Source organism: Ovis canadensis, chromosome 18 (assembly GCF_042477335.2).
Source record: "Ovis canadensis isolate MfBH-ARS-UI-01 breed Bighorn chromosome 18, ARS-UI_OviCan_v2, whole genome shotgun sequence".
Classification (NCBI taxonomy): Eukaryota; Metazoa; Chordata; class Mammalia; order Artiodactyla; family Bovidae; genus Ovis; species Ovis canadensis.
Window position 1 is genome coordinate 25,982,836 of NC_091262.1, and position 19,176 is coordinate 26,002,011.

Here is a 19,176-nt window from a genome sequence, read left to right on the forward strand (position 1 = left end):
TTCCTATGCAATATTGCTCTTTAAAGCATTGCACCTTGCTTCCACCGCCAGTCACATCCACAACTGGGTGTTGTTTTTGCTTTGGCTCCATCTCTTTATTCTTTCTGAAGTTATTTCTCCACTGATCCCCAGTAGCATATTGGGCACCTACAGACCTGGAGAGTTTATCTTTCGGTTTCTTATCTTTTTGCCTTTTTCACACTATTCATGGGGTTCTCAAGGCAAGAATACTGAAGTGGTTTGCCATTCCCTTCTCCAGTGAACCACATTTTTTGTCAGCCTCATTGAGCCTCATATCAAGACTGTCAGCTAGGTACTGTTAGACACAAATGAAATTTGAAGAAATCAGGTGTGAGACTGACTTGCATAAGGTCACATGCCAGTATGTGATGGTGCTGAGATCTCAGCCCAACTAGTCTGTCCCCTAACGCCATCAGTTTTCTACCTTATCATGCAAGTTTCCCAGGAGTTCCAGGGAACACTAACTCTCAGCATTCTTCACAAGTCTCACAAGACATGATAATTTGAAGGATGTCAAGTTTACGGTGTTTTAAACAACAACCTCACCTCAGAGGTCACAGCCTAATAGAATCTTTCAAACTTGGAAAGGAATTTTCATAGCATCCTAAGTTTAGTGGCAGGCTTTTCACTAGTTCTTAAAAGGAAATGTTTTGAAATTTTAATAGATGTTTACTGAGAATCCATTATATGTAAGTAACTATGCAGAACATTGTGTGAAATGATAGAATTTCCCACAAGGAACTGGAAGAGACAAACAAAGGTTTGAAAGTGAAAGTGTTCCTCAATCATGTCTGACTCTTTGAGACCCCTATGGACTGTGGCCAGCCAGGTTCCTCTGTCCATGGGATTCTCCAGGCAAGACACTAGAGTGGGTTGCCACACCCTCCTCCAGGGGATCTTCCCAACCCAGGGATTGAACCTGTGTCTCCTGCATTGCAGGAGGATTCGTTACAGTCTGAGCCACTAGGGAAGCCCTAAACAAAGGCTTGGGGGACTGTAATAGTATTAGTCGGAATTCAGTCATGGAAGTACAATTCCTATGGGTGCCATGGGGTGGGCAACTTGTGACAGGGCGCAGACCTTCAGAGCTGCTGACAGAAATGAAGGTGTGGAAGAGGAAGTTGGAAGATCATAGGAAAAGGAAAAGGCCCATCATTTCATAGGAAAGGGCACTAAAAAGTCTGCCTGGGGTGCTGATGTGGGTCACAAGTCAGAGTAGGAAGGGGCAGGAGGGGGCCAGTAAAGAGAGAGCTTGTTCAGGAACCTCCTGGATGGACAGCCACAACCTCCACAGACCCACCACCAAGTGTCTGGTGGTGAGGCTGGGATCCCTGTCGGTCAGCCGGGTGAGCATCAGGAGGAAGAGATGATGCAGAGCTGTGGAGACCAGGGATAAACCATGATTTTCACATCACTCTCATGACCTCATTCCAGTTCTTGTCTTTAACCAGGTGAAGACCTTCAGAGAATCATCGCAGCTGTCTCCTTTGACCTTCCAAATATAAGTCCCTCTTTTGGCCAACTCAAAACGAAATGAGGAAGGAGATTCTGGGAAGGGTAGGTCCCAGCGTAACCATGTTGACAGTAAAAATCCAGTTCAAGCTGTTACACCAAAAGAGTATCAGAGCAGGGATGTGAATAACTTATAACAGGAAGTTTAGTTCAGTTCAGTTCATTTCAGTCACTCAGTCGTGTCCAACTCTTTGCAACCCCATGAATCACAGCACGCCAGGCCTCCCTGTCCATCACCAACTCCCAGAGTTCACTCAGACACGTCCATCAAGTCAGTGATGCCATCCAGCCATCTCATCCTCTGTCATCCCCTTCTCCTCCTGCCCCCAATCCCTCCCAGCAGGAATGGCAAACCACTACAGTATTCTTGCCTTGAGAACCCCATGAACACTATAATGGGAAGAGTCATGGGCTCAGGAAGCGGGTTTGGGAAACCTCTCTGCTCCTCCATGGTTCTTGCTTCTCCTCGTTACTCAAATGCTTTGCTCTAGTGGGAATGATGCCACTGTGTTGTCACAGTGCTTACTGTGTGCTCTTGGGGAAGTTACTTAACCTCTATGAGGCTCCATTTCCTCAGCTGTAAATGGAAAATAATGAAACATACCACAGTAAACCATGAAAATCACATGAGAAATGACAAGCCAAAGTTCCCAGGACACAGCAGATGCTTGACACATCGGGTCCACCTTGCTCTTCTCCTCTGGCTTCTTCTGTGTTAGAGGTTCATATTCAATCTCTGACCACATGTTCACTCTGGTCTCCACCAGTGACCCTGCTGGATACATAGACTCTTGCTAAATGCTCTAATAATCCTTAAATACATCATGCACTCTGAATTTCCTTTTTGAATCATGGAAACTAGGTTTTAAAGTAGTTCAACCCTCCCTTTCTGTGGTGGTACCTAAAAGGTATTAAGCCTTTAGGTGGTGCCAAGATCTGTGGAATATATATGATTATAAAGGATAAGAACCTAAATGTTCCATTCCAGGTGTCTGTCAAGCAGTGACTTCCCCCCATTTCTTTTCACACAATCCCTTTGTTCTTCATGGAGGTTTGCATTTTTTACACTGAGTTCTTGGGAGCTCTCCTCCATCAAGTCCTGAGCTATTCAAGATGTCTGGCAAAGAGATTTCCAAGTGTAGGTGTATGTAATTAGTATCAGGTGGGTTGTCCTCTTTATACACCCTTCTTTCCATCTGTTTAGTTCTTTGCTGACAAGCGATTCATCTATCATGCTGAATAATTGATTCCAGATTGAAGCAATTTTCTCTTGCATCTCCCATCCATAAGCAAAAATTCCCTCTCTCTCCATATATATATACACACACACACACACACACACATATCTATGTATATATAAATATATACATATTCCACTTTCCATTTTGTCTACTGTGTCCCTTTGGGATACATCAACCATAATCAAAAATAGAATTCTTTAGAAATGGGAATGAGAAACATGGGTAGAGGAGAACACATGATGGGAAATATTAGCACATATGCAACAGATCGTTTGTAGAATACTGCCCAGCACCACTCAGCCAAGTTGAAGGGAATTGATGAAGAGATTCCAAATGGCCAGATTTCTCCTGGAATCCATAAAAACTCAAAATGACACTTGGTACATGAGCAGAAAAACCCACAAATCAGAGCAAAAGATGGATTTGCAAGGGCAGCCTTTTGTGGCTGCAGTGTTAATGCTCTCAGAGTGCATGCTGTCAGAGTGATCATGCAACATGGGCTGGTTGTGGTGGAAGAAGCAAAACTCACAAAGTACTCGGAAGAAGTGTTTGAGCCAGGGGAGCTTCCCGAAGTCCTTACCCACATTTCTTCACATTAAATGTGGGGCTCAAACCTACCCTACTAATGGAACAGATGTTTCAGAGAATTACATAAAACAACAAATGTAAGAATAGTTTAAAAAAATGTTGCTACATAACTGTAAGACATTTTTATTGCACAGCATGACAGAAATTATTTAATTCATTATTTAAATTATTGTTCAGTCATTAGTCCCAACTAAACTTGAAAATGTCAACATCAAGTAGCATTTATTTGTTGTTAATAAATAAATTCTATTTTTGTATTTACTTGTTGTTAATCTAAAGTCTACTTGAATAGATCCTTCTAAGATAATACAACCTAAACTGAACCCAATAGTGTATACGAACATAGTATTAGGACCCAAAGATATACAAATAACTATGACTGCAATAATGAAATATTTGCAGATTATTTTCAATTTTAACACTATATTCTAAACTAAAACAACTTTCCAGGTGCTCAGCTTTCCCCCCAAACAGTCCTTCACCTTATTTGCATCAGTGCCTCACTTCAAATCTTAAATGAGAGAATATCACAAAGATGGGTTGCTGAAAAACAACTTAGCTCCTGGGCATTGCCATCTTATGCTGACATTTGCTAAAGTACCTCTAATTAATGTAGTAACTACAGGATGAAGATTAGAAAGTAGGGAAAATTTAGGTTTCCCTTGATGTTTCAGTGGCCACTCATGTGTGCATGCTCAGTTGCTTCAATCGACTCTTTGTGACCCTATGAACTGTAACCCACCAGGGGATTGGTGTAATCCATCCGTGGGATTCTCCAGGCAAGAATCCTGGAGTGGGTTGCCATGTCTTCCTCCAGGGGATCTTCCCAACCCAGGGACTGAACCTGAGTCTCCTGAGTCTCCTGCCTTGCAGGCAGATTCTTCATTGCTGAGCCACTGGTGAAGTCTTTATTGGCCATAATCAGTCAATTATTTCTCATGATTGTATCTCTCATGACCCTGTACTTTTTATATTTCATTACCACATAATCGGAGAAGGCAATGGCACCCAACTCCAGTACTCTTGCCTGGAAAATCCCATGGATGGAGGAGCCTGGTAGGCTGCAGTCCATGGGGTCGCTAAGAGTCAGACATGACTGAGCGACTTCACTTTCACTTTTCACTTTCATGCACTGGAGAAGGAAATGGCAACCCACTCCAGTGTTCTTGCCTGGAGAATCCCAGGGACAGGGGAGTCTGGTGGGCTGCTGTCTATGGGGTCACACAGAGTTGAACACGACTGAAGTGACTTAGTAGCAGTAGCACCCACCTAATCAAACAGGTGTGCAAACACCGTACTGACTCCAAAACACTGGCCAATTGCCCATTTTTCTGCTTTGACATCATTCAAAATTAAGTATGGCCAGTCTCACAGTCGAAGCCCCTCAGAAGTCCTTGCTGATGAACAAGAGGGGTGGACTTGAGGGGTGAACAAGAGTGGACTCGCATAGAGTCCACTAGTTCAGTTGAATAATAACACATCTCTTACTCTGCACAAATCACCGGGTGATTTTTCAAGAAAATCATATCATGATACCTTTTACTTTTATATTCTTTGCTAGCTGTAAGAAAGGATTTAAGGTATTCAGCACAGCACACGAAGCCCTATTGCCCTGTATTTTCCTATAATACCTGTCTTAGTCCAACTTATTCTCTCCTGCACACCCTAAAATGGGACCCTATTCAATTAAAAAGGCTTCCCTGGTAAAGAATCTGCCTGCCAATGCAAGAGACAAGAGTTCAGCCCTGGACCAGGAAGATCCCCTGGAGAAGGAAAGGGCAACCCACTCCAGTATTCTTGCCTGGAGAATCCCATGGACAGAGGATCCTGGTGGCTACAGTCCAGCGGGTCACAAAGAGTCAGACACTACTGAGAGACTAAACCATAACAGCAACAACAAATTCAGTTAAAGTTGTTATTACCTGAATCCTCATCTATTTACTTGTATCGGGAACACTTTCCCTCTACTTTATCTTTTGGGGGATACCTACCCATCTTTTAGGGCTCTGGATTGAGACAGCACGCCCTGGGCATCATAGGGACTGGAATGTGCATGCTCAGTTGCTTCAGTCATGCTGACCCTTCGCAACTCTATGGACTGTAGCCCACCAGCCTCCACTGTCCATGAGATTCTCCAGGCAAGAATCCTGGAGTGGGTTGCCATGTCCTCCTCCAGGGGATCTTCCCAGCCTAGGGATCAAACCTGTGTCTCTTAAGTCCCCTGCACTGGCAGGCAGGTTCTTTATGACTAGTACTGCCTGGGAAGCCCAGAGTTGGGATAAGTACCCCCATATTCAGTATCCTCTTCATTCATATCTCTATACTTTAGAATTATCTGTTGTTTGCTTGTTGTTTCTATTTGCATATCGCTCTGCCTCACTGACTGAGCACTTCCAAAGACCAAGACCTTTGTCACTGAGGTTAGTCTTACAGTGCATGCCCTGTGCCTGGTACACAGCAAATACTCAGTACATATTGATGAAACGTCTGAGTTAATGGGTATATCAACCCATGGGATGGATGGATGGGTAGATGATAGAAAAGTTACAATCTGTTCCCAAGCCAGGTACCATTTGTCTCTCATAGTAAAGTGGTCATTGTTTGCAATGTGATGTAATGAAACTAAGGTCTGTGCATCCCCCACCCCATTCCCCTCTGTCTACCATGGAGCTGTTAGACTTAGTGAAGAGGCATGAAAAATTTGAGATCCCAAAATAAAAAATCAAAGCAGCAATCTCCTCAATAGTAAAACTGCTGCTTCTGTTGGTTGTATTCTTGTAAGAAGCAACAACCATTCATGATTTAAACTTCAGAGTATGTTGTGTACGTTTTTAAATATTTTTCAATGGTTTTTTCTTTTATAATTAAATGTATTGATTTTTAATTGAAGGATAATTGCTCTACAATATTGTGTTGGTTTCTTTCAAGGTTGTTTTTATTTCCTACCTCTGCTCATAGGTGCTTACGTGGTGAAGAAAGACATCTGTGATACTGAGCATCCTCCTTGAAAAAGAACACCAGGCATCTCTACTTACACCTTTCCTTTCACAAAGGACTTACTCCATAGGAAAATATAAAAAAGCCACATTAACTTTTAGAAGAAATAAAATACTGGTTTGTCATCCAAAGAACAATTTCATTTCTGTTAATATTTCAGCAGCTAAGTCAATGAGAATCTGTAAAGTTGAGCCAAACGGTGCTAAGGCTGGAAGCTATAGAAGTGTTCGATGTTCAGTCACTAAGTCGTGTCCAGCTCTTTGCAGCCCCATGGACTGCAACACGCCAGGCTTCCCTGTCCTTCACTATCTTCTGGAGTTTGCTCAAACTCATGTCCATTGAGTCAGTGATGTTATCTAATCATCTCGTCCTCTGCCACACCCTTCTTCTCTTGCCCTCAGTCAGTCAAAAGAGCTCAATCAGAGTCTTTTACAATGAGTTGGCTCTTTGCATCCAATGGTCAAAGTATTGGAGCTTCAGTGTTTAGTCTGGTGCTTACGGGCTGAATTGACTTTCCATCCCTTCCAAATTATTTAACATCTCTAAGCCTTAGTGCCCTCCTCTAAGGAACTGGAAATAAGAGAAATACTGGCTCAAAGGATGAATGAGACAATGAATATATGAATGTACAGTATTTTGATCATTCCTTCACACAGCAAGCATTTACTAAATTCTAAAGGGGAGTGGATTATACTTTCATAACACAGGCAAGAAACTGAGGTCTGGAGATCTGATGTGAATTACTCAAGTTTACAATGGAGTTTATCTTTAGTTTCCCATAGTTATCTCTAGCATAGAAGGTACTTATTTATGAGCCTACAGATTTTTGAAGTAAAAACAAACAACAAGAAACTATGGTAGTGATCCTAGTTTAAAACAGGGGACTGGGTGAATTGGAAGCTAATTTCAGGCTATCAGAAATAGTTTGGCTTCAAAGCGCTATCAAACACATTACAAATATCACACAGAAAAAGCAGTATTAGAAACCACTTTCCAAACTCTCGATCAGTGCACAGTTAATATCACTTCTTCTATCCAATTAAAGATGGAAAGAATAAAATAAGAGCAAATCTGAAATTTCAGAGGACAGGTCTGTAAATACAAACTTAATGGGGATATTGTCAGGTTCTGATCCCCTTTCTTCCTCTGACCTCAGCTCAGCCAGTAATACCCTCTCGGGCTTCTTCACAAGTACTTATTACAAGAATCTATACTTTTTCAGTCCAGAGTCCTCACAGGTCAGCAAAACTGGAGCCTTAATGGCTTTCTTATAAGCTTTCCCACACTCTCTGCCTTGGCTCAAACCTCAGTATAGTATCATTTATCATAAGTTAACTATTTGACCTTCAAATTTAAACCAGGACCTGGCAATGCAGCCAATTACAATGGTGAGGAGAGCTGAGAACCTAGCTTTTCTCTTAAAAAGGCTCATTTCCAATGGTGCTTAAGTTTCTTTCTGAGCAAAGACAGAAATTGGTTTTAATTTTATTGGCATTAGATATCTTCTCCAGAACAATAAATCAATTGGCTTAATTCCTGTAGTTAAGGAATTGAATGTTGTATACACCTAACATTTTTTTTTTAAAGGTTTACCCATTTTCCAGATGCCTGATCAGGATATAGTGATCTGATCCCAGAATTAACACAACCTTTGTAATGGGTTCTTCCCTGGAAGAGGACACGAGGAATGAATGAGGTGGCCTGAAAGTCCTGGAGCAGGGTCTACATCTGCCACTCCATCAGCAGGAGAGACAGGGTGGCAAGAATAGGGCCTCATCGAGGATGGAGCCAGCAGTGATAACCCAGGCGCCAGGGAGGAACAGAGCAACTTTTTACTTAACAACATGAACTGCTCTGGCAGAACAGCTGAATCCCAGGGCTGGAGACTCTGATGCTTGGGTACATATGTTTAAAATAGTGGTAGTGTTTCAAATAGCAGCAAGTTCAAGATCTTGTTCTGGCAGCTCAAAGTAGAGAAGACCTTTGCCAAATAATCCTTCCCACTGACTGCCTCAGTCCCTCCTGTGAGCATCCTGATTGGCTGAGAAGGGCTCTGAAAGAGCAGAAACAGTCAGAGTAATTGCTTCTGCAAGGGTTATTGAGGAAATCAACCAGATGTTGAGTATCAGAGAACCTGGCCCAGGATAACTAGGCAATCATTAGTTCTCTTCCTTGCAAAGAGATCATTATACCTCTTCTGCGGTTTTAACATAAGATAAAGTCCTAAAATTATATTTATGGAGATTCCTAAAGGTAAAATTAATACATAAAAATTCCAAAAACCATACAGCCTTTTGGACACTTTTAACTCAGACTCTGCTGCTGCTGCTGCTAAGTCACTTCAGTAGTGTCCAACTCTGTACAGCCCCATAGACAGCAGCCCACCAGGCTCCCCCGTCCCTGGGATTCTCCAGGCAAGAACACTGGAGTGGGTTGCCATTTCCTTCTCCAATGCATGAAACTGAAAAGTGAAAGTGAAGTCGCTCAGTTGTGTCTGACTCTCTAGCGACCCCATGGACTGCAGCCCACCAGGCTCCTCCATCCAGACTCTACCTGCTTTCAAAGAAATAGTTTTTATGTATCCACCTTCAATAGTACTGAATATGCATAACCTGGATGTCAGTGAGTATCTTTATTCCTTTCCTTCCATCATATTATTAAATGTACCAGATCATTCATATACCCCCCAAAATAAGCTGAAATATGGAAGTCACAATTAAACTGAATGAAGATAAAAGAAACATTGTTAATGAAAATGTAATTTACGTACTGTTCTATATGGCCTTCAGATGAATAGGAGAACAATGGATATAATAGGAAAATTATACAAGGATTGAATTTCACAAGGATCACTTGATATTCTACCTGTGCTGTGAGCAAGTCATGTTGCATCAGATCAAATCCTGATTTTATTCTGTTGCCAAATAGCCCATTGTCGCATCCTCGCCTTTTGCCTCTTCATTACAGGGATGTAATCGCAGGATGAACCCCTGAGAGCTTGCTGTTCAACTGCCCGTGTGTGCCTATTTCACAGCCTGCCACTGTTACAAGACCCTCTGGTTAATAAGCAGATAATGGGATATGCAAATTGCGGGTACCTGATGAGGAAGGAAAAGTGTGCCTTCTCACCTCTGCATAAATACTAGCTGACTTCTTCGTGACGGTGAAATCATCCCTGTTGGGTGATTGATGGAGTGTCCTGTCCAGGCAGAAAGAACTATCCCTTTCCTTTGACGAAATATTTGAGGTAATGAAATTGTTTTCTTGCAATTTACAGAAACCTGGAGCATGGGCAAAGCAGGGGGATCTGAGGACTGGGAATCTTTTTTAAATGCGCTCATTAAACCATAAAATAAAATGAGCCTCACACTGCAAAATGTTTTAATCAGCCCCAGAAGAGTCATGAAATATGATGCCAAAGTCTGAACAACCCCAAGAATCCTCACAAGAGGTCATATTGATAAGGAAACTCACCAGAGGCAGAACCATGGTGAGCTGGCCCTGTTATCAAAGAGAACAAGAAGGTGATCTAGTAATTTTTAAACATCAGGAGTTATTTGAGGTTCTGTATTAGCCTTCTCTGGGATAAGGTTCCTTAGGATATAGCATCGCAAATAACCAGCCGATCAACTCACTGCTCTGAAACAGAAGAAAGAGCACGGGGTTTGCAGAGAAAAGATGTGGCTTTGATGGATGACTTAAGACATGGCTTCATTTTCTCATCTATAAATGGAAACAATTATAAAGGCTTTTCATAGGATCATTTATGTTACTTTCTTTTTTTTTTTTTTTTTTTTACCATATCATGAGACTTGTGAGGATCTTAGTTCCCCAACCAGGGATTGAATTCAGGCCCTCTGGAGTCAAAGCACAGAGTCCTAACTGCTGGACCCTCAGGGAATTGCTTGTAAGTCTCTTTTTTTATTGAAGTATAGTTAATTTACAGTGTTGTATTAATTACTTCTGCACAGCAAAGTAACTCGGTTATGCATACATTCTTTTTCATCTTCTTTTCCGTTATAGTTTATAACAGGATATTGAATATAAGCTCCTGTGCTATATAGCATGACTTTGCTGTTAATTCATTCTATCTATCTATACCGGTTTATATATGCTAATCCCAAACCCCCGATTCATCTCTCTCCCACCTCCTTCCCCCTTTGCAGCCACCAGTCTCTTCTCTGTGTCTGATTCTATTTCTGTTTCATAGATAGGTTCATTTGTGCCTTATTTTAGACTCTACATAAAAGTGGTATCATATGGCGTTTGGCTTTCTTTCTCACTTACTTCATTTAGCAAGGTAATTCCAATTGTATCCATGTTGCTGCAAATGGTATTTTCATTCTTTTTAGGGCCGAGTAGTAGTCCATTGTATATATGTACCATTGATGGTTGGATGGCATCAGTGACTCGACGGACATGAGTCTGAGCAAACTCTGGGTGTTGGTGATGGACAGGGAAGTCTGGCGTGCCTCAGCCCTTGGGGGTCACAAAGAGTCGGACATGACCGAGCAACTGAACTGAACTGAACCATTGTAAATATGTATAAAAGGAGGTGGTACATATATACAATGGAATACTACTCAGCCATTGTAAGTTTCAAAAGTTGGGATAATTATGGGGACTGTGTTCTGAGCAGCTTCAGTTGCTGCTGCTGCTGCTGCTGCTGCTGCTGCTGCTGCTAAGTTGTTTCAGTCATGTCCGACTCTGTGAGACCCCATAGATGGCAGCCCACTAGACTCCTTTGTCCCTGGGATTCTCCCGGCAAGAATACTGGAGTGGGTTGCCATTTCCTTCTCCAATGAATGAAAGTGAAAAGTGAAAGTGAAGTCGCTCAGTCATGCCCGACTCTTAGCGACCCCAGGGACTGGAGCCCACCAGGCTCCTCCGTCCATGGGATTTTCCAGGCAAGAGTACTGGAGTGGGCTGCCATTGCAGCTTCCCTCTGCTGGTACTAAATCCCCTTGTCCCCTTCTCCAGCCTCGTCTCTGCCCTGGGGGAGCTGCCTGGATGAATTTTCCTGATCCTCACATCCTCTGACTTTAGGGTGGTTTTGACAATGGTAAGCAGGAGCAGGAACACAGAAAGATAAAGAAGAGTGGGTTTGGGATTATATTCCTTTGAGTCTTTCCTGGCAAGGTCAACCCACCTTTGAACTAAGGTGGTACTTTACCTTCTGTTTGTGAATTCCAATAACTGCCCCCTCATCATTCCTTTATATATAAATGCCCCTCAACTTTGTTACTAGTCCAAGGTCCTGTTTTATCCTTTGCGATTTTGCTATATACGGCTTATACCATCTGAAGAGGTCTATTTATTAAACCTTACTCAGATTATCCTAATTATCCTAATGTCTTGTCTGTGTCCTGCTGGGTACCTCAATAATGTACACTCTAAAAATGTTTCCTGGGCTAATACACCTAACGGTTCTAAAGTAATAAAAAGAAGTCCAAAGCCAACAGTCAAATTCTCTATTTTCCAACTGCTCGTTTACAATTCTTCTATTACAGAAGCCGTGACAATGGGAAAGTCCTGCAGGCCCACAACAATTTGTATGTAGAAAATGAAATAGGGTGAATCATTTCCACTTTCATCTGGGTTTCTCATTAGCAATCAGGATGCTAAAACCTGTGTACTAAGCAAACAAGGTACACACATCTGTTTATAGTTTGTTCTTGTTATTGTTGTTTAGTCTCTAAGTTGTGTCAGACTCTTTTGCGACCCCATGGGCTGTAGCCTGCCGGGCTCTTCTGCCCGTGGAATTTTCCTGGCAAGAATACTGGAGTGGGTTGCCATTTCTTCTTCCCAGGATATCTTCTCAACCCAGTGATCAAACCCATGTCTCATGTCTCTTGCATTAGCAGGGGGGTTCTGTACCATTAGTGCCTCCTGGGAAGTCCTAGTAGTTGTTGATGGATTAAGTTGGAATGACTTTCACATACAGATAATCTGAGAATGGAAATAACACCACTAAAGAGTTAAAGACAGAACTTTAAGAAAAGATTATCTATTTTGCTTGCTGTGTCTTAGCTGTGGCATGCTGCATCTTCGTTGCACCTGCAGGATCTTTCACTGTGGCTCACAGACTCTAGCTGGAGCTTGGGATCAGTAGTTATGGCGAGTGGGCTTGGTTGCTTCATGGCATGTGGGATATTAATCCATGATCAGAGATCAAACCCATGTCCCCTGCATTGCAGGGCAGCTTGTTAACCACTGGACAACCAGGGAAGTCCCAAGACAGAACATTTTAAGAAAGGCCATAGAAATGCCTTGCATTTGGAGAGTCCTGAATCTGAGGCCCCAACTTTCCCTCTGATCATCTGTCACTTTCAGCCACCTGCGCATTTTTTAGACCCTACGGTCTTTCAAGCACAATTTGGAGATATCAGCACCTTTCCCATCAGAATCTCCGAATGGAGGGGCTGTGATTATCAGTAAAACTTATAAAATATGATTACATTTTGCAAAATTAGACTCTATGTAAATATGTCACTTTGTTGTTAATAAAAAACATGAAAATAGGTATGTACAAATGCATCAAGACTGGAAGAGTCCCTGGGGCTCATAATTAAATGTTCCTGGGAAGCAGAACCCTTGAATGTTTCCAGAATTAAACACTTAGGATGGACAAGGGAGAAGAGCATCAAAGGGAACCCCTTTTTTGATAATGGGAAAGCAAGAGAGGATCATTGGAGGAAAGAATGCAGTTGAAAATTTTTGACAAGAAAGAGACAACTGAACTGCTTCAAAACTTTCCTAAGGTGACCTTTCTAAGATCACCCTGACCTAAGGTGACTAAGCTTCCTGATTTGCCCAGGTCTGCAGTATTTTATGGGACTTGGGACTTTCAGAACTAAAATCAGGGTGGCAACCAAGGCAACCAAGAAGATATGTGTGCTCAGGCACTCAGTTGTGTCTGACTCTTTCATGACCCGACAGACTGTAGCCCACCAGAGTCCTCTGCCCATGAGATTTTCCAGGCAGGAATTCTGGAGTGGGTCACAATTTCCTACCCCCGGGGGATCTTCCCAACCCAGAGAGCGAACCCACATCTCCTGTGTCTTCTGTATTGGCAGGGATATTCTAGTGCTACTCAGGAAACCCGTGAAGACATGGTCAGTTCAGTTCAGTCTCTCAATTGTGTCCGACTTTTGCGACCCCATGAATCGTAGCACACCAGGCCTCCCTGTCCATCACCATCTCCCAGAGTTCACTCAGACTCAGGTCCATCGAGTCAGTGAAGCCATCCAGCCATCTAATCCTCTGTCATCCCCTTCTCCTGCCCCCAATCCCTCCCAGCATCAGAGTCTTTTCCAATGATTCAACTCTTCCCATGAGGTGCCCAAAGTACTGGAGCTTCAGCTTTAGCATCATTCCTTTCAAAGAAATCCCAGGGCTGATCTCCTTCAGAATGGACTGGTTGGATCTCCTTGCAGTCCAAGGGACTCTCAAGAGTCTTCTCCAACACCACAGTTCAAAAGCATCAATTCTTTGGCACTCAGCCTTCTTCACAGTCCAACTCTCACATCCATACATGACTACGGGAAAAACCATAGCCCTGACTAGACGGACCTTAGTCAGCAAAGTAATATCTCTGCTTTTCAACATGCTATCTAGGTTGGTCATAACTTTTCTTCCAAGGAGTAAGCGTCTTTTAATTTCATGGCTGCAGTCACCATCTGCAGTGATTTTGGAGCCCCCAAAAATCAAGTCTGACACTGTTTCCACTGTTTCCCCATCTATTTCCCATGAAGTGACGGGACTGGATGCCATGATCTTTGTTTTCTGAATGTTGAGCTTTAACCCAACTTTTTCTCTCTCCTCTTTCACTTTCATCAAGAGGCTTTTTAGTTCCTCTTCACTTTCTGCCATAAGGGTGGTGTCATCTGCATATCTGAGGTTCTTGATATTTCTCCCGGCAATCTGGATTCCAGCTTGTGTTTCTTCCACTCCAGCGTTTCTCATGATGTACTCTGCATAGAAGTTAAATAAGCAGGGTGACAATATACAGCCTTGACATACTCCTTTTCCCATTTGGAACCTGTCTGTTGTTCCATGTCCAGTTCTAACTGTTGCTTCCTGACCTGCATACAGATTTCTCAAGAGGCAGGTTAGGTGGTCTGGTATTCCCATCTCTTTCAGAATTTTCCACAGTTTATTGTGATCCACACAGTCAAAGGCTTTGGCATAGTCAATAAAGCAGAAGTAGATGTTTTTCTGGAACTCTCTTGCTTTTTCCATGATCCAGCAGATGTTGGCAATTTGATCTCTGGTTCCTCTGCCTTTTCTAAAACCAGCTTGAATATCAGGGAGTTCACGGTTCACGTATTGCTAAAGCCTGGCTTGGAGAATTTTGAGCATTACTTTACTAGCATGTGGGATGAGTGCAATTGTGTGGTAGTTTGAGCATTCTTTGGCATTGCCTTTCTTTGGAATTGGAATGAAAACTGAACTTTTCCAGTCCTGTGGCCACTGCTGAGTTTTCCAAATTTGTTGGCATATTGAGTGCAGCACTTTCACAGCATCATCTTTCAGGATTTGAAATAGCTCAACTGGAATTCCATTACCTCCACTAGCTTTGTTTGTAGCGATGCTTTCTAAGGCCCACTTGACTTCACATTCCAGGATGTCTGGCTCTAGACTAATGATCACATCATCATGATTATCTGGGTCGTGAAGATCTTTTTTGTACAGTGCTTCTGTGTATTGTTGCCACCTCTTCTTAATATCTTCTGCTTCTGTTAGGTCCATACCATTTCTGTCGTTTATCGAGCCCATCTTTGCATGAAATGTTCCCTTGGTATCTCTAATTTTCTTGAAGAGATCTCTAGTCTTTCCCATTCTGTTGTTTTCCTCTATTTCTTTGCATTGATCGCTGAAGAAGGCTTTCTTATCTCTTCTTGCTATTCTTTGAAACTCTGCATTCAGATGCTTATATCTTTCCTTTTCTCCTTTGCTTTTTGCCTCTCTTCTTTTCACAGCTATTTCTAAGTCCTCCTCAGACAGCCATTTTGCTTTTTTGCATTTCTTTTCCATGGGGATGGTCTTGATCCCTGTCTCCTGTACAATGTCACGAACCTCTGTCCATAGGTCATCAGGCACTCTATCAGATCTAGGCCCTTAAATCTATTTCTCACTTCCACTGTATAATCATAAGGGATTTGATTTAGGTCATACCTGAATGGTCTAGCGGTTTTCCCTACTTTCTTCAATTTGAGTCTGATTTTGGTAATAAGGAGTTCATGATCTGAGCCACAGTCAGCTCCTCGTCTTGTTTTTGCCGACTGTATAGAGCTTCTCCATCTTTGGCTGCAAAGAATATAATCAATCTGATTTCGGTGTTGACCATCTGGTGATGTCCATGTGTAGAGTCTTCTCTTGTGTTGTTGGAAGAGGGTGTTTGCTATGACCAGTGCATTCTCTTGGCAAAACTCTATTAGTCTTTGCCCTGCTTCATTCCACATTCCAAGGCCAAATTTGCCTGTTACTCCAGGTGTTTCTTGACTTCTTACTTTTGCATTCCAGTCCCCTATAATGAAAAGGACATCTTTTTTAGGTGTTAGTTCTAAAAGGTCTTGTAGGTCTTCATAAATGGTCACCCTACTTATATCTCCCCAACTCCAACGAGCAGATTATGGTACCTTTGCTTCTCTGGGTATAGTGGTATTTCTCCACTGAAATTCACTTTATGTACTCTTTTAAAAAGTGCTTTTCACCCTTTCACTTGTCTAGTCCTTCTGCTAAACATGTAGAAGAAAAAGAGGCACCCAGGGACCTCTGTCCCTTGGAAGGGTAGTCTATTGGTACCCGTATGATTACTATTTTTATGTGTCTTGTTACTTTTTTAATACTCTCTCCAATTACTGCCAAAAAGAGCAATTGAATAAGCCAGCCCACCCTCCAACAGGAATTTCACGATTTCATTCTGCATGCTCCCAATAGAGACAGTTTTGGGCGGAAAATACTGTTTTCTCGTGATTCCACAAATATTATGCAAAATGTGTTTTCTCTTCACAGTTGCTGTGGCTTGGATCCTCTGCATGAGGTCACCTGCTTATGCAACTGCTTTTGCCTGAAGGAGAGTTTGGGTGCATGAAAATACTGCAGATAGGCTTTTGATTTTTGATGACTGGTGACCACGGTCTCCTTGTTAACCAGCTGAGGACCCTGAGCTCCTCTCTCCAGAGCTAACACTGCTGCAGCAGAAAAGAGAGAGCAGAGCCAAACTGTAGCAGTTATCCTCAATTTTACTAAAATTTAATTTAGCTCCATTCACTTTCGCCAGCTTCTTGGCACATACGCTAAACCCGAGGAGCTAGGCATGGATGTCAGAGGAAAAAATCATAGCTCTTAATCCACTGGGAGATCAGAGTCTGATAGGGAGGCTGACACACAATTACCCCAGAAGGCAGGTGATGGTGAGTGCTGAGCCACTAAAGTGGAGCCCCAGAGACAGTATCCAAGCATCACGTGGAAGCTAGTGAGATGTATAGAATCTCCAACGCCTGGCAGACCTAGAGAATTGGATGCGGTATTTTAGCAAGCTCCCTGGTGAGCTTGTTATGCACTTGAAACCCTGAGAAGCTTAAGAAATGTAAAGCATCTCTTTACATCTCAAATAAGAAATGTAAAAGCAAAATGCTTATACCTGGCGGGAGGGATGCCAGCTGTTGAGAGCCTCCCTGAAAAAGGAATGAGGGAGAAAATCCTCAAAGCATTGACATGACTCTAGGGGAACGCCAGTTGGGTACAGAGAGCAGCAAACTGGAGCGTAGGATTGAGACTGAGATGAGCTGAGATCAGTGTCATCAAAGGGCTTGGATCTGGACTCAGTCTGGAGAAATGAAAAGTCAATGATGATTTTGATGAAGATAAAACTTTGATCAGGACTGTGCTTTAGAAACACACCAAGGATTGCTATGTGAAGGGCAGAAGTGAGGGAGGAAATAAGAATCAGTAAGATATGGGTTTTAAAACAGCATCAGATATTAACCACCCTCTCCCTTCCCAGGGAACTTGTCAACAGCAGTGTCCCAGGGCCCCACTGCACCTTTCCTTCAAATGATGCTGCTGTCCCCCGACATCTGAGAACACCTGTAGATAGAATGATTCATGCTTTCCTTTGGGGAAAAAATCTATAATTTATTTCTCCTGGGGCAGTTCTGATTTGGGGAAATGTACTGAGCTAAATGAAATTTCCCCCAAAAGATACATCCATGTGCTAATACCCAGAAACTGTGCATGTAATCTTACTTGGGTAAAGATTCTTTGCAGATGTACATGGTCTGGATTAAATGAGTAAGCTGCGGATCTAGTGACAAGTGTCCTTATAAAAGGCAGAAGACCCAGTTAAAGGGGAAGAGAAGGAAAGAGATCCTGTGAAGACAGACAGAAACAGAGAATGGAGAGACACAGCCCCAAGCCAAGGAATGCCTAGATCCACCTGAAATAGGAAGAGGCAGGGAAGCATTCACCCCTAGAGCTTTCAGAGGCAGCACAACCCTGCCAGCACCTTGATTTTGAACTTCTGGCCTCCAGCACTAGGAGGGAATGGATTTTTCTTTTAAGCCACCTAATTTGTGATAACTTATTACAATAATTTTAAGAAATAATTCAGGGAGTGATTGGGACTTTGGGATTTACATGCGCAAATGAAGGACCACTTTAAAAAGTCATATAAAAATATAAAATCAAAACTATGATGGTGAAAGAAAGAAAGATCGCGCTAAGTCGTGTCCGACTCTTGCAATTCCATGAATTGTAGCCCGCCAGGCTCCTCTGTCCATGGGATTCTCCAGGCAAAAATACTGGAGTGGGTTGCCATTTCTTACTCCAGGAGAACTTCCTGACCCAGGAATTGAACACAGGTCCCCCTCATTGCACATAGATGCTTTACCGACTGAGCTACATGGGAATACATGAGGGTGAACCACAATGCAAATGATAGCACTGGTGTCCGGACTTGAGCAAAACATGTCCCTTTATCCCCATTAGCTGGCCGTCTGTCCTGAGTCATTTCCCATCATTATGGTTGCATAGAGTTATATATGTTCTTTCTCTGTTCCTCCTCCCCTAACACAGAACTAATAACACATGCATTTCTTTCATCTAAGTCAGTGTTTCCCAAGTGATTGGCAGAGTAATGTGCCCTCCCCAAATATGTCCGGTCCCAGAGCTTGTGAATAAATTACCCTGCCTGGCCAAGGGATGATGCCAATGTGTTTAATGAAGGATTTTGAAGTGGCAAGATTATCCTGGACTATCCAAGTGCAACCAATATAATCATAGGGACCTGGTAAAGAATCCTCCTGCAGTGTGGAGACCTGGATTCAATCCCTGGGTTGGGAAAGTCCCCTGGAGAAGGGAAAAGCTACCCACTCCAGTATTCTGGCCTAGAGAATCGCATGGACAGAGGAGCCTGGTGGGCTATGGTCCAGGGGGTTGCAGAGTCGGACATGACTGAACAACTGTGTTCCTTAGGAAAGCCACAGGCTATTGTAATAGTTAAGCTTTTTTTTACCCTCTAAGAACTAATGTCATTGTCTTGGGGCAATATTGTTCCTGTTAACATCCATGCTCCAATTTATATCCATCTTTCTTGGTACAGCTCAAGTGTTATCTGTTCCATAAAGCTTTCCCAAATAATCCAAGACGTTTTGGATTATAGATGCATTTTAGTGATCACCTCACCTGCTGCCCAATTTTAATCCATGTGACTTTGACTACTCATATATTTATTCTTAAATATCTTTTTCAGTCAACCTCTTTGGAAAGGTGAAATATCCAGTGGCTAAACTCTGCTGAAAAACTTTTTCAC